The sequence below is a fragment of the Schistocerca serialis genome, chromosome 4, assembly GCF_023864345.2.
Source record: "Schistocerca serialis cubense isolate TAMUIC-IGC-003099 chromosome 4, iqSchSeri2.2, whole genome shotgun sequence".
Classification (NCBI taxonomy): Eukaryota; Metazoa; Arthropoda; class Insecta; order Orthoptera; family Acrididae; genus Schistocerca; species Schistocerca serialis.
In genome coordinates, this window is record NC_064641.1 from 278,701,861 (window position 1) to 278,728,995 (window position 27,135).

Consider the following 27,135-nt stretch of genomic DNA (forward strand, 5'->3'; position numbering starts at 1 on the left):
ACATAATAAACAGATTACAGCCTACTTGGACGATGTTTTGTTTCTCAAAAAGTTAATAAGCCACTCAAGAATGCTAGGCAAGTGTTCTCCGGTAGAAACGGCAGATAAGCAATTGTCGGCATCTGACGTAGACACTGAACTGACATCATTTAGTTCCAGTACAATGGACGTTGAGGAATTACGGCCAAAATTTAAATAGGTTGTAAGTCGTGCTTCAGATAAAAATGTATTTAGTAAATGGATTAAGGACGGAAAAGAACCACCGTGATTTAACAATGAAATAAGGAAATGCTTAGGAAGCAAAGGCTATTGTACTCTCGATTCAAAAGAGGATCCGCAAATGACAGAAAAATGTTAGTAGACTTCCGTGTGTCTATAGAAATATCCATGTGCAAAACATACGACTACTGCCACCGTCATACATTAGCAAAGGATGTGGCGGAGAATATGAGAAGATTCTGGTCCTGTGTGAAATCAATAAACGTGTTTAAAGCTTCCATCTAGCCATTCGCTGATCAGTCTGGTATGGCAGTAGAAGATAGCAAAATGAAAGTCGAACTTTTAAATTTCGCATTTTAGGAAATCGATCGCCTAGGATAATCGTACAACGTACCACCGTTTGACCATCATTCGGACTCCCATATGGGGACATAGTAACAGCCAGCTCCGGCGTAGACACACAAATGAAAGAGTTGAAAATAAATAAGTAGCCAGTTCCTGATGGAATCCCAGTTTGATTTTAGAACGAGTGTTCTACGGCAATGGCCGCTTGCTTAGCTAGCATTTATCTAGACTGTTCGCCCAGCGGGAAATTCCAAGTGATTGGAAAAAAAATGCAGATGACTCCTGAATATAAGAACGGTAAAAGAACGGACAGGCAAATTACAGACCTACGTCATTACCATCGGTATGCTGATTCTTGAGCATATTCTGGATATTCTGGGTTCGCGTATAATGAATTTCCTTGACACTGAAGAGCTTGTGTCCAGTATGGTTTTAGAAAGCGTCATAGAATTCAACATTCCATTTACTCACATGACAGCTACAGCTACGTTTCACAGAGTGATTGGAGCATTATTTCCTGTTACGAATTTTATTCATTTGGAGTGTACTTTCATTTTATTGAAAAACTGCGCATTTCTCACAACTGATTACAGTTTTTGGTAGGTTTCACTTATAACGCCCAGTGTGATTAAATTGGCCCGTTTAAAATAATACTTTAATTTTGTTTTTTGTTATACCTTACGTCTATTTCATGCAGATCTAAACTTCAGTCATGTTTCCTCGAGATGCAATTATTCTTCAGGTATTGATACAAAACCTACGTCTAGATCGCGAATTCCTTTATTGATTACCGGTTTCGGCTCATTGAAGAGTTAACTTCAGACCTAAAACACACAATATTACATACTAAAGGTCAAAAATAAAAAACACATTGAACATTTGAATTTCCATTATGCAATACATACCAGTCTAAAATGCTGTTCAGTGTGAGCCAATCATTACTCGTCGTCGTATTCTTAAAACTAAGTCGTCCCAGTTAAATAAAAAATCGAGTAGGCATAACGGAAATGAATTAAAAGATGACACATTAAAAATTCGCAACAGATATCGCTAGTAATATGAAATACCTTACCTAAAACGAAAAATAGTAGTTGATTACGTAAGTTGACAACTTTAGCTATTAATCAAGTGTTATTATAATGCCCCGATTACCGCACAAGTTTACAAGCAGTCGGTAGCATTGTAATAATATTTAATTAGCGATTAATGTTGTCAGTTTACATAAGCAAGTACGATTTTTCATTTTAGTTGAGATATTTCAAATCATTCACCACATATATATGAGTGTTTTTTGTGTCACGTTTTAATATTTTTCCCGTTATGCATACATAATTATCTTAATTAACTAGGGAGACGTAGCTCTAAGAATGCGGCGACATGTAATGATAGTCACACACTGAACAGCTATTTAGATTGGTATGTATTGCATAATGGAAATTTAAATATTGAATGTCTTTTTCCTTTTTCACTTTTTATGTGTAATTTTTTTATGTAATTTTTATACGTAATTTCCTGTATTCTGGATCTGAGGATGGCTTGACAATGAGACGAAACAAGTAATCAGTAAAGAAAATTGCGCTTTGGATGCAGGATTTTTATCTAAAACGTGTTTCAAATCCACTGATCACTTACCTCCCAACTGGCAACGTCAAACAATGACTACAATTAACTTATTGTGGAATAAACTAACAATAGTATCTTCAGTTAGTAATTCCTTTGTAAGAATCAGTGTCCAAAAGCGAGCGTGTGTTGAAGGTCGAAAAATATCGGAAACGTTGTATACATGAAGACGAGCTACATTCAGAGTTACTTCATCGTCTGACGTAACTCATAAATAAGTGCTCCTGATCGTATGGTCTATTTAGAAGCAGTGCCTAACTAATAAGGTGGACAGAATCTCCAGGACAAACACAACACAAAAAAGAAGCGTAAATGAGAACTAGTATCAAGTACTTGGAACTTATTCATTGACAACTACATAATGAAAAGTATATTGAATTGTACTGTAGCAGCCGGCCGGAGTGGCCGAGCGGTTCTAGGCGCTACAGTCTGATCCGCGCGACCGCTACGGTCGCAGGTTCGAATCCTGCCTCGGGCATGGATGTGTGTGATGTCCTTAGGTTAGTTAGGTTTAAGTAGTTCTAAGTCTAGGGGACTGATGACCTCAGATGTTAAGTCCCATAGTGCTTAAGAGCCATTTGAACCATTTGTACTGTAGCAGAGGCACAGAGTCCTAGAAAAGACAGCTGGTCACTGAATATAGACCCCCTTACTTTAGGCCAGACTCCTGAGGCCTGCTATTTTCTATGGAGACAATGAGTAGAAACAGATTTTTTAAAATTATGAGATTCCTGATGTTCGACGAGAAGTCCACATGCTCTATGAGTTTACTGGCTGATAAATTTGCTTTGATTTCTGCTGCCTGGAATAAATTCACAGAAGACTGCACTATCTGACATAAACCCGTACCTGACAAAACGACAGATAGCAAGACCTCCTGAGTAAACCTATGGGCCCACTAACACCGTTCACGTCTTAGAAGCCTGAAAAGCGTGGGCTGAAGTACTGGCATCTTGTGGATGTTGATAGCAAGTATATTATCAGTTGTTTCCCTTATCTTGACAAGAATATTGCATGATCCCAAGATGAAGGGCTTCAGATTATGTAGATTCGTCCTATGGTACCATTTCTGTAAAACGTCAGAAACTTCACTACACATAATTATTTCACTTCCCTAAAACTTGTCAAGAAATTTAAAGGAAAGTCAACCTCCGTCGTAGCAACAGTAAACAGAGCAAGTAGAGAAGTACCGAATGCTCTCTATGCCACTCTATTCGACAAAAGTTTGAAAACATTATGATATTTCCTTGATGGCATATCAAGAAAAGAGAGAGAAAAAAAGAAAATGTGCTAGCGATGATTTCCCTTCACCCAAGAGTTACTGTAAATACAAATGGGGAAAAACTCTAGGAATTGTTAGTCATTTCAGCAAGATAACGTTTGGGTTTGATATAGTAGCCAAAATGGCCAGGCAGTATTCAGGTCAAGACCTCCTCAAAAAGATGGCCCGTACATTCCTTCTCCAATATTCATGACTTACCAAGAATAAATGCATGTGCCGTATTAATGACTGCTATAATAAGATTAAAAACCTATTAGATCAGCAAAAATATCGGGAACTGAGTAAACACCCTACCAAAAAGTTCTTAGAACTGTTACGTATTTGATAAAAAAAGTCATCAATCGAACAGACCTTTCAGGAAAGTCTGTTCAGTTCAGTTGCGCTACTATAAAGACTTAACGGCCTCCAGAAAATGCACGAAAAGTATGTTCCTCTAACGCTTACAGTGAATGCTTCTGGTTCACCCACTTATTGGACTGCTAAGTTCTTGAGAACATTTTATGGCCGTATGTGGGTCAATCGGATTCGTGTATCAAGAACATTTTAACAGTAAATTAAACGATATAATGGTCCAGCTGGAGGACGGAGGACATATTAGTTTTGATGTGGTATCGCTATTTACTATGGTTCCGCTCAATGAGGTATTGCAACAGCTATACCGGGTTTTCTTCCCAATTTTGCAGAACTGTTGAAATATTTCCCGACAGTCACATATTTCAAGTGAAGGATCAGTTGTATGAAGAGTTGAATGGCTAGGCTATGGGGAGCCTCTTAAGCCCAGTTACAGCGAATTTCTTTTGAAAAAAATTGAGGAGCGGGCAATTGAAATTGCCAAAAAGAAACCGAATATTTGGTACCAGTACATGGATGACACGTTTGTTTGGGAGGGCATGGCAGAGATGAACTAACTCGTTTTCACAGACATCTCAAAGGGATTAATCTGAAGATTCAGTGTACCATGGAGAAAGAGGAAAGCAGACGATTAAGTTTTCTTGGTGTGCTACTTTCCATGAAAAGAAACATACGCACAAAAACTTTTACCTACACCCGGGATTCAAACCACCACCCACAATAAAAGCGAGGCATCTTAAAAGCGTTGGTGGATACAGCAAGAAACATCTGCGAAGCTCAGCTGCTTGACGTAAATTTAACACATCTCACCAATGCATTGTTCAAGAATGGTTATTCGTCCACTGAGGTAAAAATATGAAAAAGGAATAGCGGTGGAATACACTTGTGAAATCGAAAAATATCCTGCCTTTCATTAAGGACGTTACTGACAGCGTAGGAAAAAATCTTGAAATGAAACGGAACGTCGTGGTAACATACAAACTCACGCGAAAGATACAAGCTCACCTAAAATTGACAGAGGATGCTTGACAAGTAGAGGAAAATGTAGGATTTTATAGGATTCTTTGTAGTTGTGGGGAGGTGTACTGAGGTGATGTACGTTGGTACTGCAGAAAGAACAGTCAAAAAACGATTACAAGAGCGCAAGGGTAATTACAGAACGAGGGAGACTCACATCAGCTGTTGCAGAACATGTTTTTGCAGCTAGAAGACCACCAATTTAATTTTGACAGGACTCGAGTACTGTCAGCTACAATACAATAAAAGGCTACACAAAGAGGCCATAGAGATTGCAGATTACCCCAGGAAATTCAGGAATAAGGAGTGAAACTCAAAGACATCTGCATTTCGGTGCTGGAGAAGATGGGTACCGTCTTCCACCAATGATGCTGGAGAAGATGGGTACCGTCTTCCACCAACGCGTGATAGCACCAATGGAAGACGTAAATTGACAACGGCCAACTGCACACGGGTATTAAAAGCATGAGATGTCAAGCCACTGCGTGGAAGCACATGGAAACGAAATTTTGCTGCAATCAGTATCGAGCAAGGGTGTGAATCAATCAAAAATGCTACGATCCCCCTCTTTCTCTATGGGTGGGGAGTAAATGTTGCGTTTAAACGCGAAATCCATTCGATCAGGGCGTAATTGCTAGGAACGTTTTATTAACTGTGACATTTACGGTTGCGAAAGTTTACATTTCACAGCATTAAGGACCGTTATTGGAGAAAAGACCGAAAGAAGATATTCTGTTCAGCAACTTTCAGAGGAACTACGTTCTGAGTCTGTGAAGAATCCCTCACTTTGTAGTACTAGAAACGATTATGAAACGAATGTAAGTGAAAATGACGAAATATCACAGAAACATCATAAACGTCAGGTTGTTAAATTCTGAAGTATAAAGAACGCCCAATGGACGTGAATGGATGCAGGTGACCAGACAGGTGCTTACATACGTGCACCTGTCAGAATCGTATCTCGACGTATCAGGGGTCCCATATCACTCCAACTGCACACGCCCGACACCATTACAGACTCTCCACCAGTTTGAACACTCCTCTGCTGACATGCAAGGTCCATGAATTCATGAGGCTCTCCCCATACCCATACACGTCCATAAGCTCGACACAATTTGAAACCACACTCGTCCGACTAGGCAACGTATACCAGTCATCATTTTCGGTGTTGGCGGGCCCAGGTGAGGCGTAAGGTTTGTGTCGTGCAGTCATCAAGGGTACACGAATAGGCCTTCGGCTTCGAAAGCCCATATCGATGAAGTTTCACTGAATAGATCGAACGCTGACACTTGCTGATGGCGCAGCATTGAAATCTGCAGCAATTTGCGGAAGACTTCCACTTCTGTCACGTTGAACGATTCGCTTCAGTCGTCGTTGGTCCCGTTCTTGCAGGATCTTTTTCCGGCTGCAGCGATGTCAGAGATTCGATGTTTTATAGGATGTCTGATACACTCATGAAATGGTCGTAGGGGAAAATCCCCACATCATCGCAGTCTCGGAGATGCTGTGCCCCGTCGCTCGTGCTCCGACTATAACACCACGTTGAAACTCATTTAAATCTTTATAACCTGTCACTGTAGCAGCAGTAACCTATCTAACAACTGCGTCTTACACTTGCTGTCTTATATAGGCGTTGCCGACAGCAGCACCGTATTCTGTCTATTTACACATCTCCATATTTGAATACGCGTGCCTATACCAGTTTACTTGGCGCTTCAGTGTACCTCAGATTTTTTTCCGCAGATATTTGTGATTCTAATTGTGACGTCACACACAAATAACAACGCATGGCTTTTTGTATAAAATACTGTGCCGTGTTAGGTTAGTTGTCTTCTTCTCAATCTTTTTTTTCTGCCTGGGAATGCTGGGTGAAACTTTTTTAGAACATAAACACTTTGGCGACTCCATACGGTACCTTTCGCCATTCGCAAAAGGAGATAGATGGAGATAACGACTACTTATATGCTTCTGTACGACCACCAATTTTCTTGTTTGCGAAGGGTGTGTGTTTGCTATGAACTTCAGTAATCAAGACTGCTTCCAAGAAAAGGGTGTTCACCGAGTTCATTTGTTGATCAAACCTACCAGTAATAACTCTAACATTACATGATTGTTACTTGAGAAATCGTTCTAAAAGGTCAATAAGGAGTGATCTACAGCTTTACCGCAAACAACGAAAGATTTACTGCCATGAAGTGCGCCAAGGAACCTATAAAATTCATAGGTTGAACTTAACTTTCGTATTTCGATCTTCATTTTTCGTCGTAGGAAGTAGCAAAGTGGACTTACCTTCTGAAATAGCGATCGTAGTTTACTGCTGCATATATCACGGAAATGTATATTTGACGACCCCATCATGATGGTCAAGCAGTAAAAATGACGCTGTATACTTGTCATCGGTAACGTGTCTTAGTACAATCGACTCAATAAATTCTTGTTGTACAGTGAAACATTGCTACCGTTAGAAGTATGCCAGTAGTGGGATTATTTTTGATATTTGGATCGTGTACAATATATGATTTATAGACTGCTCGAGTACTGTGCACATCTCTTTCACCTCTACTGCTTCACACCGTAGCAACCGCCAGCACGGTGTAAGAGGTCCGAGCAGATTTAATGCAGATGTAATTTTATGTAAGAAGTCCGAGCAGATGTAATTTCGATGTATTGCTCATGCGCTGCCTGCGATATGCAAGGTACAAGAGAATCGCTGACCAGAGAGCAGTGTTGACTGAAGTACGAACTGTGTAGCTGTAGCAGTAAGTTGTTGCTAGTCTGCGCTTGTCTGGAGTCTGCTCTGGCCTGAAACAGTGTATCGTGTTGGGTGGCACGGTCGCGGTGCAGCGATGCCGGAGCCTGAGTATTATTGTATAAGGTAAAATAGCAGCCTCGCGCATATCTAGCAATGTTATGTGAACTCCCATGTAAATCTTTTAAAAATGTCCTAATAATAATCTTTGTCACATAAAGTAATTTCTAACAAGCATTCGTTTCAATTTAAATAATTTACTAATTTCTCCAATCCATGATCATTCCGATTGTTGCAAAAGAAAAATCAGTTGCTTCCTTTCATAAATGACAAATCTATCGGCCAGCATTGCACAGAGCTGTGCCGGAAAAGGTTATTGTAAGAGCAGATAGTTGGCGACTTTATTGAGGTAAGAATTTTTGCTTTTTATGATCTTACAGGGCCATGACGCGGCACTGATGTCGTCCAAAATTTACCAGGTTAATGAATTAATTTTTTATTACGAGGTTTAGGAATTTTTCTGTTTCCAGTTTACATTAAATGAGAAAAGAATTTTGTGGGTACATTAAATGGGAAACAAATATTGTGTGGAGGTTAAATGTGAATGAATTTCTGTAGGGAGGTTATAAATGGGAACCAATTTTGTTCTGAGGTTACACAAAAATTAGAATCACTATCCATTATTATAATTTTTTTTTTGTAGGGAGGTTACAACGGTTGGCAGTCACACACACAGAGGCGACCGCATGGGCTGTTATCTGAGGTATGAGCAGTGAAGTTCTATTGGGTCTCATCGTTAAGAAGTGTTGCAATTAATATATAGAGGTCGCATGTGTGCAGCGAGAGAAATCTGCCTGTTACCACGAACAACTCACATGGCGATAAATCTCTGACACATAGTCAGATTTCTTGCAGTTTGTACATATGGTGACACTTGAGCAGCTAAACGGCTAGTTTATTCTCAAAGAACAGACATGTCAGAGAGATGGGACCGTTCAGTGCACGACAGTGCCTTTCCTCATTACAAAGTCTTCCGCAGCATGGTCGTGATGGATTCGTGTGGACCATAGCGCGGCAAGTGAGCACCGGCACTCAGACTGGCCTTAGTTTTAGGTTTATCACAATGTCCTGGTATTGTTTATGCCATTGGCTCAAATGACTGAGCACTATGGGACTTAACATCTGAGGTCATCAGTCCCCTAGAACTAAGAAATACCTAAACCTAGCTAACCTAAGGACATCACACACATCCATGCCCGAGGCAGGATTCGAACCTGCGACCATAGCAGTCGCGCGGTTCCGGACTGAAGCGCCTAGAACCGCTCGACCACCGCGGCCGGCAATGCTATTGGTTTTTAACACAAAAATAGATGTTCAATTGTGTGTTAAGTCTTATGGGACTTAACTGCTAAGGTCATCAGTCCCTAAGCTTACACACTACCTAACCTAAATTATCCTAAGGACAAACGCACATACCCATGCCCGAGGGAGGACTCCAACCTCCGCCAGGACCAGCTGCGCTGTCCACGACTGCAGCGCCTTAGACCGCTCGGCTTTTTTTTTTTTTTAACAATAACGGCGAGTATTAATACTGCAGGGATATTATAGCCTCAGTACTTAGTAAGTGGGTATTCTACAACTACACATACATCTACATATGTACTCCGCAAGCCACCGTATAGTGCGTGGCGGAGGGTACTATATACCACTACTAGTGCCGCTCGCAAGTAGAGTAGGCGATAAACGACAGTCTACATGGCTCCGCAAGAGAATAAATTTCTCATACTCTGTCTTCGTCGTCCTTATGTGTAATATATGTTGATTGAAGCTGACTGCAAAACGACTCTACTGCAAATGCCGGTTCTCCATGTTTTTCCAGCTGTATTCTTTGAAATGAAAGGCGTTCTGACCCCCCCCCCCATCCACCCACCCTCCCAGGGATTCTCACATGAGCCCCCAAGACACCTCAGCAACACTCGCGTGCTCCTCAAACCTACCAGTAAAAAAAACTAACAGCCTACCTCTGAACTGCGTCGATGTCTTTCTTTAATCAGATATGGTGTGGATCCCAAATTCTCGACCAGTACACAAGAATAGGTTACACTAGTTGCCTGTACGTAGTTTCTCCTACAGAAGAGCATAACTTTCCGAAATTCTCCCAATAAACTGGCGTCGACCTTTCGCATTTCCCACCACAATACTCAATTCCTCGTTCCATTTCATATCTCTTTCCAGCGTCACCCCCAGACATTTAACCGGCGTTACTGTGTCAAACAGGACACTGCTAATGCCGTATTCGAACATTATAAGTTTTTTTGTCCTGCTCATGTGCACTAACCTATATTTTTATACGTTTAGAGCTAGCTGATACTCCAACTAGAAATTTTATCCAAGTCATCGTGTTCAAATGGTTCTGATGGCTCCAAGCAATATGGGACTTTAACATCCGAAGTCATCAGTCCCCTAGACTTAGAACTACTTAAACCTAACTAACCTAAGGACATGACACACATCCATGCCCGAGGCAGGATTCGAAGCTGCGACCGTAGCAGCAGCGCAATCCAGACTGAAGCGCCTAGAACCACTCAACCACAGCGCCCGGCCAAGTCATCCTGTATCGTCCTACAGTCTCACGATGACGACACTGTCCCGTACAACGTAAGCAAAAAACTACAGATTGCTGACCACGCTGTCTACCACATCATCACGTAATTTTTTCCTTTTTGAGTCATAATTCTTCTGTCTGGTTTGATGCGACCTGTCACGAATTCCTCTCCTGTGCCAGCTTCTTCTTTTCAGAGTGGCACTTGCAACCTTCGTCCTCAATAATTTGCAAGATGTATTCCTGTCTGTCCTCCTATACAGAATTTACGCTCTACAGCTTCATCTAGTACCATGGAAGTTATTCTGTGATGTTCTTAACAGATTTCCAACCGTCTTATCCTTTTTTCTTTGCAGTTTTTTTCGTATATTCCTTTCCTTGCCGAGTCTACGAAGAATCTCCTCATTCCTTACCTTCTCAGTCCACCTGATTTTCAACATTATTCCGTAGCACTTCATCTCAGATGCCTCGATTCACATCTGTTCCTATGATCCCACAGTCCATGTTCCAATACCATACAACGCTGTGCTCCAAACGTACATTTTCGGAATTTTCTTCGTCAGATTAAGCTCTATTTTTGATAGTGGTAGACTTCCTTGGGAAAAGAATGGCTTTTTTGCCATTGGTAGTCCGCTTTTGATGTCCTTGTTCCTTCCGTCATGAGTTATTTTGGAGCCTACGTAGTAGAATTCCTTATGTTAAGTTTCTCGTTGTTCTCATATCTGTTATTTCCCCAGGGCAATCCAGACGATACTCTTATCTCTGATGAGTACATGGTCATTACCCACTTGATTATCGATATGAACGTTCTGTAAGATATCTGCATCCATGTAACAGTCGCAGTCATTTACATTGTACTTATTTTATATTTTCAGATACACTTCTATTACAGTCTCACCTTTATAATAAATTCATCCGAATTCTTAGTTTAAATCAGTCTTGAAAAATGAAATATTTAAAAACTATAAAAATTTTCTCCTCATTTACATACTTGGTTTTAAGACATACTTCTACTTCTGGTAATTATACCCATTACCGTATACTTATATTAGGATAAACAGAACAGGAAATGTATTTCGAAACATACATCTTCGTACTGCATGTCACTTAAAACCTCAATGGTGTTATAGTAGATAGTTCATTAGAAATTAATGGTGCCGCTATACGTCGTGAAAAAGAGAAGGGAGGAGCGTTGTAACATGAACCGACATGAAGATAAAACGAGATTACATACTTAAAGTCTGGCACTACTTGAGAATTACTGATAATTCAATGGTATCCGAGCTGATGGAAGGAGATTCGAGTTCTGATCTCAGCAAAGAGTACGGCCTAATATACACATCACGAAAGATTAAAACCGATATCACCTGTGACTGACACTGTTTAAGTGTACCACAAAGCAAACGCAAGGAAGGTTTTTTTTCTTTTTTTTTTTTTTTTTTGTAGCAAACGAAAACATTGTCTTGCCCTACCTCTTCAGATTTCGTGCATTAAAGCCCTTCCAATGTTCCTTTTCTGCAGCAGCACTGTCACCAAATCCAAAATCGTTTAATATTTTCGCTATGTAGGACGGATTTTCATTTCAGTTTGTGTGGAGTAAACAGATGTAAAACTGGGCAACATATGTTCATTCCCATGCATATGAAAGTAGGTAGCTGTAATTTCTCTGTATCGCAGCTGATATTATTTTTGTATTCCCCTCTCACTTGCATTTGTGTATTGGTTGGAAACAAATATCTTTCGCTACATGTATCTCCGTATTAGTTAAACAGCATACATTTTCTCGTGAATGTTTTATGTGGTCTTGTTCGATTTCTAATTATTATACACTTTCACTATAGATGTATGGGTCGATTTTCGTAATTGAAAATGTACGTAGTTTATAATAACATTCCAGTCGAAGTGGGTTTCTTAAAGAAACTGAATTGAATGTTCTCGGATGACACTGTAGGTAAGACACTTTGACAGCCTTATGCATTCCTCCTATTCTGAATTAACACACGTCATCCTTATGATACTAAATTTGAAACACATCAGGAACCTGATGATGACTGAAAATTAAAGTAAATTCCAGTACTGAAATATTTCACAATATTATTGTAATAAACTGTCTGAAGCACAACGAAAATGGGACTTCTCATTTGTGTTTCAATTTTTTATTTCTTTCTGGCTTGTTAATATGAGAACTCTACACGGATCTGTTGTCGAAAATGCTTTCTCTCAGTGGTGCTAGGGAGCCGAACTGTTGATTCCAAATCTAGATTTTGAATGAAATCTTATCACCTGAATCAAGTCTCTGAACGAAAGGAGTGTTGAGATAAACATTGTCTGTCAACTACACTATCCGCTAACCCTCTCATTCAAAACTGAGACTTCAGAGGAAATTTTTGTAGCATCAAATGTATTGAGACTTTATTGGTTTTCATAGCCCATCTTGACCTTCAAGGATACAGTAATAAATTTAAAGTCAGGTTAAAGCCTTAAGAAATACTTTAGTGCTATGGGGGATACCAAATATTTGATAGCGGAATGGTAAAGAAGATGGAGCCCGTCACCCTGACCTAAGTGTAATAATCACTTTCTACTTTTCTTCCAGAAATGGATAATTTCGAGTTGCTTCAATATCTGGAGCGTTTTTTTAAGTCCCACATCCGTTCCATCTCACTACATTCTGTGGCGAGGAAGTAGTGATTATGTGCTGAAAATAGCTTTAAAGAAATGGTATGCTAAAGTAATTTTTGACAATGTTTGATTACGCAAGTAATTTGTCATCAGTTACCAATGAAGTAAGGGATTTCCAGCTTACGCCAGTAATTTATCAATCATTTAACAAAGAAAAAAGGATTTGTCAGCTTGCAAGTCATTCGACAAGAGACAAAAATTTCTCAACAGACTGGCAGCCTAGATAATTTCACGGACTCGAGCACTATTCTGCCATCCTCTACCGCTCTGGCGAGAAGCCAACTACTTGTGTATGTCAGGTAACAGTATGGGCTGTTCCTACCGGAGACGCCCGTTCGTGATCGCAAGCAGTGTGTGATGGCTGGGAGGAAGTTTTGAAACGAGGCCACAATTTCACCGAAGAGCTTTTCTTCCGTCTCATTCTGCTACAACAACACATATTTGATCAGTTCACAGATATATATTTGTGGATATTAATGTAGGGTGTGTCTTACCTTCGCCTATTTAACTCCTTGGCGACGTATTCAGTGAGGTATTCGAATGTCTGTGCAGGGATAGCAGCCCATACCTTCTCAAGAAAGCATGGAATTTGGAATCTGGAGCGAAGTCGACTTTCTAACTCGTCCCAAAGACGTTCCATTGGTTTAAGGACCTGACTCTGGGACGGCACATCCATTTCAGGAAAGTTGCTACCCACAAAACTCTGCCTCACAGATATTGCTTTGTGGCAGGGTGCACTGTTATGCCTTCACCGAACTTTTCCTCTACTGTACGCGATACACAACGCTATATAGTGTGTTCACATTCCTTAACATTTAGCGCTTTCGTAAGCTTAATAAGAGGTCCAAAGCCTAACCAAGAATAACATCCCCATACCGTAACATCACATTGTCCGTAATTCACGGTTGGCACTATGCTTGATGGCAGGTAATGATTTCCAGGTATTTGTCAAACCCACACGTTTCCGTCGGATTTTCGCGCATAGAACGCGTCTCATTAATTCAGATAACTCATCATCAGTCATCCACATCAGTGACGTAGCACTTTCCACCATCTGAAATGCAGAAATGTCTGTCTGCTCTGCCATTCTACCCAATTCTTTCCAACTCCTTGGGCACAGTCACTGTACGAAGTGGGGAAACAAAAGTGGCCCAGACGAGTAGATGCGATAAGTGAATCTACATCTACATCTACATCTACACGGATACTCGGCAAATCACATATAAGTGCCTGGCAGAGGTTTCACCGAACCACCTTCACAGTTCTCTATTATTCCAATCCCGTATAGCGGGCGGAAAGAATGAACACCTGTATCTTCCCTTACGAGCTCTGATTTCCCTCATTTTAATGTGGTGATCGTTGCTCCCTATGTAGGTCGGTGTCAAAAAAATATTTTGGCATTCGGAGGAGAAAGTTGGTGATTGGAATTTCGTCAGAAGATTCCGTCGCAACGAAAAACGTCTTTCTTTTAATGATGTCCAGCCGAAATCCTGTATCATTTCTGTGACACTCTCTCCCTCTCTGACTTTCTTTCAGCTTTTTCGATGTACTCCGTGAGTCCTGTCTGGTAAGAATCCTACACCGCGCATCAGTATTCTAAAAGACCACGGACAAGCTTAGTGTAGGCAGTCTCCTTAGCAGGTCTGTTACATTTTCTATGTGTCCTGCCAATAAAACGCAGTCTTTGGTTAGCCTTCCCCACAACATTTTCTGTGTGTTTCTTCCAATTTAAGTTGTTCGTAATTGTAATACCTAGGGATTTAGTTGAATTCACGGCTTTTTTATTAGACTGATTTATCGTGTAACCGAAGTTTAACGTGTTGCTTTTAGCACTCACGTGGATGACCTCACATATTTCGTTATTTGGGATCAACTGCCACTTTTCGCACAATTCAGATACTTTTCCTAAATCTTTTTGTAGATTGTTTTGATCTGATGACTTGATTAATCGATAAACGACAGCGTCATCTGCAAACAATCGAAGACAGCTGCTCAGACAGTCTCCCAAATCGTTTATATAGATAAGGAACAGCAAAGGACCTATAACACTACCTTGGGGAACACCAGAAATCACTTCTGTTTTACTCGATGACTTTCTGTCAGTCACTACGAACTGCGACCTCTCTGACAGGAGATCACAGATCAAGTGACATAACTGAGCCGATATTCCATAGGCACGCAATTTAACTACGAGCCACTTGTGTGGTACAGCGTCAAAAGCCTTCTGGAAATCCAGAAATACCGAATCGATCTGAAGTTCCATGTCAATAGCAATCAACACTTCATGTGAATAAATTGCTAGTTGTGTTTCACAGGAGTGATGGTTTGAAAACCCATGTTGACTGTGTGCCCATAGACCGTTTCCTTCGAGGTAATTCATCATGTTCGAACACAATATATGTTCTAAAATCCTACTGCATATCGACGTTAGCGATATGGGCCTGTAAATTAGTGGCTTACTCCTACTACTTTTCTTGAATATTGGTGTTACCTGTGCAACTTTCCAGTGTTTGGGTACGGATCTTTCGTCGAAAGAACGGTTGTATATGATTGTTAAGTATGGAGCTAATACATCAGCATACTCCGAAAGGAAACTAATTAGTATACAGTCTGGATCAGAGGACTTGCTTTAATTAAGTGATTTAAGTTGCTTCAATACTCCGAGGATATTTACTTTTACGTTACTCGTGTTGGTAGCTGTTCTCGATTCGAATTCTGGAATATTTATTTCGTCTTCTTTTGTGAAGGCATTTCGGAAGGCTGTGTTTAGTAACTCTACGTTGGCAGCACTTTCTTCGGGAGTATCTCCATTGCTATCGCGCAGAGAAGGCATTGATTGTTTCTTGCCGCTAACATACCTCACATACGACCAGAATCTCTTTGGATTTTCTGCCAGGTTTCGAGACAAAGTTTTGCATACATTCAAACTCCGTGGTGCGCACACCACGTGTACGCCACGTGATACATTGCACATACTGGAGCACATTTGCACAATCTTCACGCCTGACAAAGTTTAGCAGAGGTCAGTGTGGTCAAGACACTACCTGGTCATCCAGGTTACCTGATCTGTTAGTGTACGTTTACCTCGTTTGGGGAGCCCTGAAGTCTAAGTATTATTGCCACAGCCCTCGTAGTCTGCAAGAACTGCAGTAGAATATTTCGGATGAGACTGCAGCAATTCGAGCAGTGCAGCTTCGATCCGCCTTCAGCAAAGCAGACCAGGGCCCAAATGCGCCTAGAAACGAACAACTGCTATAGTCACGAGAGTTTTGTGTTTCCTTTTCTCTTGTGTGTTTCTTTGCATCACAGTACTCTGTTCTCCGAGCCACTGTTGTTTGCCCCACTCTGTAGTACCTGCACTGCTAGTGGCACTTTGGAGCTGATGAATTATTCGTTCTGCTGTTATCACGCCATTCTTAGAATGCTTGGTGGTCCGTGTATGTCAGCGTACGACGTTTGCCTAGCGTTGTTCCATAGCGTTTCCACTTGACAAACAAATCACCAAGGGTAGACTTCGGTAGCTTTAGACAGGTCGAAATGGCACTGATGAATTTGTTACTCAGGTCACATTGAGTGACTATTTCACTTTCCGACTCACTCTGTGGTTACAGTATCTCTGGTCACAGCACAATAATCCCCACCTCTTTTTATGTTGATGAGTCTGCCTCCCGTGGCACCTAGTGGTCAGTTCAGATTCACATGGGGATGTCCGGGTGCTTTTAATAAGATATCATAGTGTAAATGCAGTCGGTTAGTGATACACACCCACCCACCCACCCACCCACACATACATACATACATACATACATACATACATGTATACATACACACACACACACACACACACACACACACACACACACACACACACACACACGCACGCGCGCGCGCGCGCGCGTGCGTAATTCGTTAGTCATACACATTTGATCGATGATGTCACTTTTTTAGTCGCCACTAGAAGTTTGGTCAGACCTGACAGTATGTGCGCTTCTCGCAATACGACCTCAGCACCCGGCATGCTCCAGTCGAAAACAATTGAACGGCAGTGGTACGTGAATCAGGCCGCCATGTGAAGGTAAGTCAGACTATATACAACATTCGAGCTTGCCGTGTTCTCCCCTTCTTTATTTACAGGCCCCTTTGGGAGAGTTACGCAGACTGTTAGTTGCTTGCTCTAGATATAACTTAGGAATTATGTCACGAAGTAAAATAGTACACGAGAATCGAAGCAATGAGCATTTAAGAAGATGTTATTATCATAAAAAGTACATTCCTCACAAAGTCTCAATTTGAGGAAGGGATTTCTGAGAATGTACGCCTGGAGCACAAAATTCCACGGAGGTGAGTTAAGGGACTAAGGGACAAGCGGAAAAGAATGGAACTGAAGCGTTTGGCATGTGGTTTTACATGAATAGTGTGCCTAGTTAAGTGTGTGTCATAGAGTATGCCAGTCATTTTTAAATAATATCACTGCCACCCTTTATCGCACAGCTAGGAACCAATCATCTCGGGTGTACATAGTTCTGATATTCTTATTTGTGTACTCTGCATGGTCGCACCTAAAATTTCTAAGTATATGATTTTATGTTTATATACATGTAGTTGGTATGTTCGTTTGGAAAGAGGCAGTTCGCATTTATCCACGCTCCCATGATGTTCGGGACGTGTGATAATTGCCTGTAAGTGGGATACATCGGTTCCGCAGATGATACAAACGCAATCTGGATAGTCTCAGGAAGGCAAACAGAAGAAGCAGCCTGTAATAACAACACATACAAAACATTTCCACTTATCATCCATTCCTTTAAATTATTCTCCCGTCATAACCGTTCCAGTGTTATTTGGGAACGGTTTGCGCTACTGCGCTTCCAACATCGCTCCCTTTTTTTCGTGTTGAACGTAACTTGGTACTGTGCGGTTGGGACACAATACGACAAAAATACGGAAGTACAGAGGTAAGACAGCAGCGCAGTCGGGTTTACATTGCGTTTGCTAAATACGCAAAATTAGAGTCAGTGAAGCACTGACAGTGCATTTGTAGTTTTAACCATGTGTCCAATATCGACATGGAGTTAATGTCACGGAAGGCGGCAATGACATGACAGGACACGCAATTCTCATTAATGGTTCAAGTGGCTCTGAGCACTATGGGACTTAACATCTATGGTCATCAGTCCCCTAGAACTTAGAACTACTTAAACCTAACTAACCTAAGGACATCACACACATCCATGCCCGAGGCAGGATTCGAACCTGCGACCGTAGCAGCAGCGCGGCTCCGGACTGAGCGCCTAGAACCGCTAGACCACCGCGGCCGGCGCAATTCTCATTAGTCTACAAATAATGTGTGTAATATGGTACAATGAGTCTTTTCGTATAGCTAATGTGATGATTAAAACCTGAAATACTAATAGCATGGTATCCTCTCCACTTTAATTAATGCAGTATAGTGGTGCGACGTGTCTAGTTGCGTTTGTGATAAGAGGGAGCGATCTTCTGCAGTCAGGCATTTGTAGATGGGCTTTTATTAAAGATAATTATTATCAGAAATTTATTTGGTTTGTGCATTATCCTCTTTTCCTCGCTTATTTCAATTATCTTATTACTTCTATAGTTGTATTTTGAATGATATTTTTAGGCGCGCTGTATAGATTAAGTTGTTTCTCTTTTTGTTTTGTTTAAGTGCTTACGTTAACTTGTTGCTGAAAATGAGCCGTAAAACTACCTAACACGTTCATTAACAATACTTCTAAGCCGTCTTCGCATATCATTTTTACGAAGGGAAAGTAACTATTCGAAACAAAGTTGGCCTTCAGTCCCTTACTGTTTCGTAAATGTGAAAGAAACAGATGGTATAGGGTACATTTCACTGGGCTCAATGGTCTTGATTTTATTTATTCCTCAAGTCAAGCAGTCTATAAAGACTTTATTCCGGACGCTTTCAGCAGATGACAAGCGTTGTGTCCCTGTGTGTAAGAGGAAACCCTTTGTTTATGACTGGCGGATCTCCACAAGTTTCAGTGACGTTGTTTCAGATGCTCTGATAAAATCTAGAGTGGCAGGTATGAGTAGTTCCATGGCCCACTCGTTCCCCTGACTTCAGTCGTTTTGATTATTATGTGTAGGGACCAACTATAATAATTAGTATATGCAGCAGACATTAGCAGCACAGACACGAAAGAGCAATTTAATGAGGATGTGTAGGAAATCGTCAGACAGCATTCGGAGGTTATTGAAAGGTTGTGTCAGACAATGATATGGCGATGTACGCATTTCTGAAGGACAGGTTATGGTTTTCCGGTCATAAGTACATTGAGTACCACTAATTACAAGTGTTCAATTGGTACTCGATTGGAGAGGGCTATGTTCCTACTATCTGCACTTCGCATCTATTTTTCTAAACATACACTGCACGAACGGGAAATTTTACTAAACAACCAATAATCGCTGTCGTCTTCTTGTAGCAGGCTGATGAGCCGGATACCGGCTGTAACATTGTCATGTCCGCAGTGTGGTGCTAGAGACGGCTCATTCAGTAAATGCAGGCATGGAGTGGAGTGAATATGAACAATACGAGCCGAATGAATATGTTCAATACTTTCTCACAAACTCTACAGTTTTCTTTATGAAAGCAATGGTGGTTCCGATACAGATTTTCATACCTGCAGTCAAAATCTTAAAGCTTGGATAAAACATTATTTTGGCTGTGTTCTCACTAAAACATAAGTCAAGATAAACTTCATCTCCAGGAATTATTCTCTGATGTTACAAAGACATTTTTGACTTCGTTTTCATGTTGTGTAATTGTAGTCAGCTCAAAATAACCTGGTCATTGGTTACTTCATACGACACCTACTGCCAGATGGGCAAAGTGGCCTTGATGCTGGTGCGCTATTTAGCTTAGTGACGCCGATACCGAGACACGAATAACGATTCACATCCAGAGCAGCGACTGAATACCATGTGTGCCACGCTACAATTCCTTGATAATGATTACTGTCGCAGTCTCTCTGCGTCCGTCAATAAATGCTCTTAAAGTAGTATATGGTACTCGACTTGCCTGACCCTGCTCTTTCAACTGAGCACATGAAGCTGCACCTTACACCACATTTTATTTTTATTATGAATCAAAATGATGTTATTCATCGACATTGGGCATTTGGTTTGACTTCCTTTCCATACCAAAAACGGAATACTGAGACCAACTACTGAAGTGGGATAGAAAAGGCGTCGACCTTACTACAGACACCTGGTACGAGGAAAGGGAATCCCTTGAATCGTCTAAGGCATCCATATCGTTGTATATTGCTTTGATGCCGAAGCTGGCATGTTAGAAGCCCCTAAGTATTAGGAGATTTTGGTTTACAGTTGCTTCTTGTTCATAATTTCCGTCGTGATTGCGCAACTGTTGTTTTAAATAGTAAATATTACAATTGTTTCGCGAATAATACAGTGTCAGGAAGATATTTGAAGATGTTTTTAAGGTATTAAAGAAACTTTTGATTCGGTGATACTACGACTACTTGGCCTCGTTCATGCAACTTTATTTTTTTATAAGTTTGGAATAACCAAGGAGAGAATATCTGATGCGATAAATCTGCCTTAATAACAGCATTTTACTTAATACGAAATGACGAAACTGAGTTTCGTCCGGGTTCTGTTTCCAAAAATATTGAGAATATGTTTTGCTACTTCTGGAGGGTTTCAATACAAGGTGCGACCAGAGCACTCTTAGAGTTGAAGTGACACGAAATCTGAAGTCAAATGACAGAAACGATCCTATAACCAGTACAATAAAAGTAAACAGTGCAACAATAATTCATGTGTATAAAAAATATCGCTGGGAGGAATCCACCTACGAATGGAATGTGATTCTTTCACGCTTTCGAGTATAATCAGAACGACTTGTACACATTAAATGATGCAAGATGGCATGTTTTATCAAAACATTTCCAATAGAAGTTAATGTTTGATCCTGCTAACATGCCAAACGGTTTGTGACGTCTTCATAATTCCCCTTATTGTACCTCCATATTCAACTGGCAGCGAGTTTCTTTGAAACTCTGGCTGCTGTTCAGACTAGAACTGTTCCAGGTAACTGTTAATCCAATGAAGCATTCTGAAAAGTTTGAACAGAAGCGCGGCGTTATTCACTGACACCAGTTGAATGGCAGGTCGTAACTGTAATACTACTCCGCAGTGCAAACTTGCTGATCAAGTTATAACTCAGCGTCGAGCTCCGGCAAGGATGAAAAGCGAAACTCCGGCTGTCAGTAGTGACGTGACCGACGCGCACAAATTGCAACTGCAAAACAGCAGTTTAATTAGGCGCGATACGCGCCGCTAGGACGGCACCGCAAAGCGGGATCCGGAGGTGGCGATGAATAATGTAAACAGGCGGAGACAGGGAGCTAGCTGCTACGGTAGCTACCGCGGCGCCCTGCCGGGCGCCCGAGCCCGCCGCAGTAATTCATTACCCGGCCGACAGATGGACGGACGTCGGGGCCAGCCCGCATTAATCACGGTGCGTCGACTATCGGCACCGGGACAGCCGCACAGCCACCGTAGTCACACTGTAAGGCGCCGTGAGAGACCTCAGCGGTGCTGCAGACGCAACAGCGACGCGTGCGTAGTTGTAGGACAACCTCGACAGGCGTCTGAGCAGAACTGCATTCAGAGTCGGAATTCGGATTCGCCAAAGATACTGATGAATCTGCTGGTACAGCAATCGGTTGTGAATTTCTTGAAATAAGACAGACTTGACTGCAAACTGTTTAATCTATTTATTGACAATGACGTGGTTCGTCCTTGTGGGGCGTCTTCAGATTAATATAGTCGGTGTAAAAAAATAAGCAACATTGTGCGGCAAAGGTACATTAAAAACTTCGTGATGGGATAGGTATGAGGCAAAGTTTCAGGATGTGTAGCCATCTCCACAACTAACAACAGCTGTGAAATTACGTAAGGAGTAATGTGGTGAGCCAAAAACCGTCTTTAATGCCAGCATATGGCATTAAGATAGAACCGCTGAGAATTTTTCTTGGTTGTATGGCCGTGGTCCATGGAACTCTCCAGTCCCTGACGTTTCGTCCAAGGCTACGCTGGTCATCTTTGGAGGTACTCCTGGTTGTTCTGAGTCTTGCCGAATGACGAGTCGGACGCCGAATAGAGGCCTAAATACGGTGGAAAGTGCGATGGTCTGGATTTCACGTGATAGGAGAGATAAACGTTGTTAAAGATAAAAAATTTTAACTATCGATTATAGTACGTCAAAGATAAAATCATCTCATCGATATATGGACTGTTGCGCTACAGAATCGATGAGATGTTTTTATCTTTGACGTACTATATTCGATAGTTAAAAAATTTATCTTTGACAATGTTTATCTCTGCTATCACGTGAAATCCAGACCTAGCCCACTTTCCACGGTATTTAAGCCGCTCCTCGACAACTGACTCGTCAGTAGGCAAGACTTAGCACAACCAGGCGTAACTCCGAAGATGTCCAACGTAGCCTTGGACGAAACGTCAGGGACTGAAGAATTCCATGGACCACGGCGATACAACCCGGAAAAATTCTCAGCAGTTGAAACATCCGGTCGTGAAAGCCTCCATTGTATGATTAAGATAGAAGTTATGAAGACACATCGCACTGTCGTCAATAAGCAAATAAAAGCATAAGGACCCTAAAATAGGAAATACAATGCAGAAGCTTAACTACAATATCTACTGGAAAGAGGAACTAAGGAAAACCAAGAAAAATATTTTATAAAAACTTACATAGTACGGAGTCAACCGCGTTCCGGCATGCACAACGCGGAGCGTTGCTTACAATGGACAAAATGTAAATACAGTTCGGTCGAGAACACAACATACTTAAGACGTCGCCGCCGGCCACATAAACACAGAACCGTAAAGACAAGAGTCTACAACCGTAGTAACTGACATTATGGGCAAGTGGCGTTTGTCAACCAACGTACTGAAGGAAACCGCCTGCAATGCTAAATTACAGATGCGAAAAACAATAAATTACGTAATCAGTAAAATTACTGAAATTACATCAGTGCCAATTTAGTGATAAAATAAGTGCAGAGACACAACGTGTGCAGGGATAAACTGACCTCTGTAAAGTACAAAACCTACCTAACAATAAAATTTTAAATGAGAATGAAACATAACGATCCAGAACATAGTAATCAAGTTAGAAGATAAAGGAATTAATAAGGTAGCGCCAAATACGGGATAAAGTTTGATGTGTTAGTATAATCGACATCATAGTAAAACTGCTTTCTACTAACCAACTGATCATTCAATAACCTACCTTTCTCTGCATTGGAGTGCCTAAGTTCGCAGTTACTGTTAGTAATAGAGACATCTTCACAGCCTGGAACTTTGCCTCATACTACCCCCATCCCTCGTTTTTAATATACCTATGCCTCATGACGGTGTGGGGTGCACGAAAGGAGCCTTCTTCAAGATCATGGCAGCCATCGAGAGTACCCTGGGAACGTTAGTTTTTGCCTAACGGCCAATCCTCTCAGCAACACGACATCACTGAACAGCTTTTATTAAATCCAACTTTGACGATAATGTCCATAAACATTGAAGGGTTCTCACATGAGAAATAGGTATTACTCGCTGAAGCACGTAAAAGACAACTGTGATCTCCTACTAATTCCAGAGACCCATAGTGGCCCCAGCAACAGAAGCCCGAAGATCCACGCAATGAAATTAGTATCGAAAGACCACATGAGCAATAGGAGAGCGCAGTCTTCCCAAAACAGACATAGACATCATATCTGTAGCACTGACATCGCAAGAAGACATCGAAATCTTGACTGTACAACGATATCTATCTATAAGCCACCGAACAGCGAGTTCAGATTCAATGAACTATAAAACTTCGGATTACAGCCAATGAAATTAATAACGAGCAACATCAACTGCCATAACTCAGTTCAGGGGTACAGCCACACAGAAAAAAGCAGGGAGAACCCCGAAACCTGGGCAGACTCAACGAGTATGAAGTTAATACACGATCTCAAGCTTCCATCCTCCTTTAAAAGCAGCACGTGGAACCGCGGATACGATCCTGATAACATTTTCGTCAGCGAACGCATTGCGCACCAAACCAGGTACACAGCATCCAGCCTTAACATGTCTGGTGAAAGCTGTTGTTAAACCAGTATCCACCCAATTCAAAAGATGATTTAATTTTAAACATATGGAGTGGGAAAAATTCACCGAAAAACTTGACAAAGAGGTGCAGAACCTAGACGCGACGCCGGCCGGTGTGGCCGAGCGGTTCTAGGTGCTTCAGTCTGGAACCGCGCAACCACTACGGTCGCACGTTCGAATGCTGCCTCAAGCATGGGTGCGTGTGGTTTCCTTAGGTTTGTTAGGTTTAAATAGTTCTAAGTTATAGTGGACTGATGACCTCAGATGTTAAGTCCCATAGTGCTCAGAGCCATTTGAACCATATTGAACTGAAGGGTTTGGAAAAAGGCGTTGGTCCAATGACTGCCATGGGTCTTGAGAAAATGATTGGGAAATTCGAAAAGACGGTTTCTTTTGCTGTGCAACCTGGAAGAGGGAGGAAACCAATTGATTCGACGTCAGTGGTAGCAGTGGCCACAGCAATGCAGGAGACGAGTGGTGGTGTGCAAACGTTTACTGCACGGAGTACTACCCGAACATTGGACATACCTGTGAGCACGATGCTTAAATTCGTACCAATCATCCTCCTTTGCTATCCATTCAAAATTACCCATGTGCATGAGTTGCTTCCTGTTGGCCTGTCAGCAAGACAGACCTTTGCTTTAGAATTTCTTGCTCACATGGAAGTTCGCAATGATTGGCTGTGGAAGATTTTGTGGACAGACGAAGCCCGCTTCCATCTGACAGGATATGTCAATACACATATTTGTCCAATATGGCCAACTGAAAATTCACACGTAAATCAACCAGTACCACTTCATTCTGAAAAGGTCACTCTTACAATCATTGGCACGGGATGACATAGAACCTTTCAGATAATCCATTCATTGTTCTCGGGTAGCAGATGCATATGTGAACTACTTATTGTGTCTTTGGGGCAAAGTGTCATTTCTGGTGTTCAGAAATAGTCTGTCAGAAGCATGATGGCAAGATGGCGCTCCTCCACATATTGCAAATCCCATTAAGTAGCTGCTGAAATGCCATTTCGGAAACGTTAGAATTGTCAGCCGCCATTTCCCTACAGCCTGACCATCCCGATCACCTTAATCCGTGTGACTTCTGCCTGTGGGGCTATCTGAAAGATGTGTTCAGTGAACCGATTGCTAACTTAGCTGCATTGAAGGCACGCATTGATCAACAAATTTTGAACGTAACCCCAGAAACTACCCTCAATTTGTTCCTCAAGATACCCTCTACAGACCCTCGAAGTTTGTCGGTATCGTTTTGTAACACCATTTATGTAGACAGATATGGCTTTCTATAGACAGCTTAATCCACTTCGTTGCACACATCACCTCCATGGTCGCATGTCAGTGTAACAGCTAATATGTACATAGTGTCTATGGATATGTAACTGATGTAAGTGAAATCCTTCCCTGTGACGGGTGTAATAGCGAAAATACTGCATTACTACTGTTCACGATTAGGGGTCTTGCCAGCCCAAGTAGAGTATATAAGGGATATCATAGGCGTCAAATGTTGGGTGATAACTGTGAAGGACCAGAAATGTATACTCGCGTAGGGCAGAGCTTAAAAGGGGTCATTGTGGGTCACCATTTGTACGTTTAATCGAATTGTGCAGTTTAGAGATTAGTGAGGCAGCGTTTGAGATCGTAAGAGCGGGCATTTCCGTCATCATGCTTCTGACAGACTATTTCTGAACACCAGAAATGACACTGTGCCCCAAAGACATAATAAGTAGTTCACATATGCATCTGCTACCCGAGAACAACGAATGGATTATCTGGAAAACTGTATGTCATCCCGTCCCAATGATCAGAGAACTGTAAGAGCTACACTGTGGAATTAACGTCCACAGCACAGGTTGCCAAAAACGCCGCAACACCAACGGTTGCGTTTGGAGTGGTGGTGAACTGGGCAGCACAGACTTTTAATGAATTGCGTCGAGTTGTATTCAAGAATAAATTATGGTACTGCGATATCCTGGATGACCACCGTCGGTGGGTCAGACTAGTGCAATATTTTGTAGAGGCACAGCGGTGTTACTCCTAGCATCATTGCGTAAGGAGCCACATAGAAATGGTTTAAATGGCTCTGAGCACTATGGGACTTAACTTCTTAGGTCATCAGTCCCCTAGAACGTAGAACTACTTAAACCTAACTAACCTAAGGACAACACACACACCCATGCCAGAGGCAGGATTCGAACCTGCAACCGTAGCGGTCGCGAAGTCCCAGATTGTAGCGCTTAGAACCGCTCGGCCACTCCGGCCAGTGAGGCACACAGACTGATACTGAGTGAGTGAAATCTGACAGCACAATAGTACATGATGTAATCCTGCTTCCTCATGTGTTACCTCTATTGTGACAGTACTGTGGTGCTATTTTTCAATAGGACAATGCACGTGACCACACTTGGCAAGTGTCCTTGGAACTGTGTGCTTGATGATCGGGTACTCCCACGGCACGCGACATCCCCATATCTGTGTCTTACCAAATATGGGCGGATCAGCTCGAAAATCAGCTCTTTCCCAGCATCGGTATACAGCAGTGATGGCCAACCTTTCTTTCATCATTACCTGTGAGTGAAATCAGACACTAACAACTAACCCTTCCTCCCTACTCGCATGCCCTCCCTCCACTATCACCAAATTTAGCGCAAACTGTAGAATGAAAGACTTTTCTTGGAACACTTTCATCTTAAAAAAATGATGAAAGATGAATTATATTTACTGTGAGAGTGTGAGAGAAAGTGTGTGAGTGTGAGAGAAAGTGTGTGAGTGTGAGAGAAAGTGTGTGAGTGTGAGAGAAAGTGTGTGAGTGTGAGAGAACGTGTGTGAGTGTGAGAGAAAGTGCGAGAGTGTGAGAGAAAGTGTGAGAGTGTGAGTGTGTGTGTGAGTGTGAGTGAGTGCATGTGTGAGTGTGTGTGTGTGTGTGTGTGTGTGTGTGTGTGTGTGTGTGTGTGTGTGTGAGTGAGTGCACGTGTGAGTGAGTGTGAGTGCACGTGTGAGTGAGTGTGAGTGCGTGTGTGAGTGAGTGAGAGTTCGTGTGTGAGTGAGTGTGAGTGCGTGTGTGAGTGAGTGTGAGTGC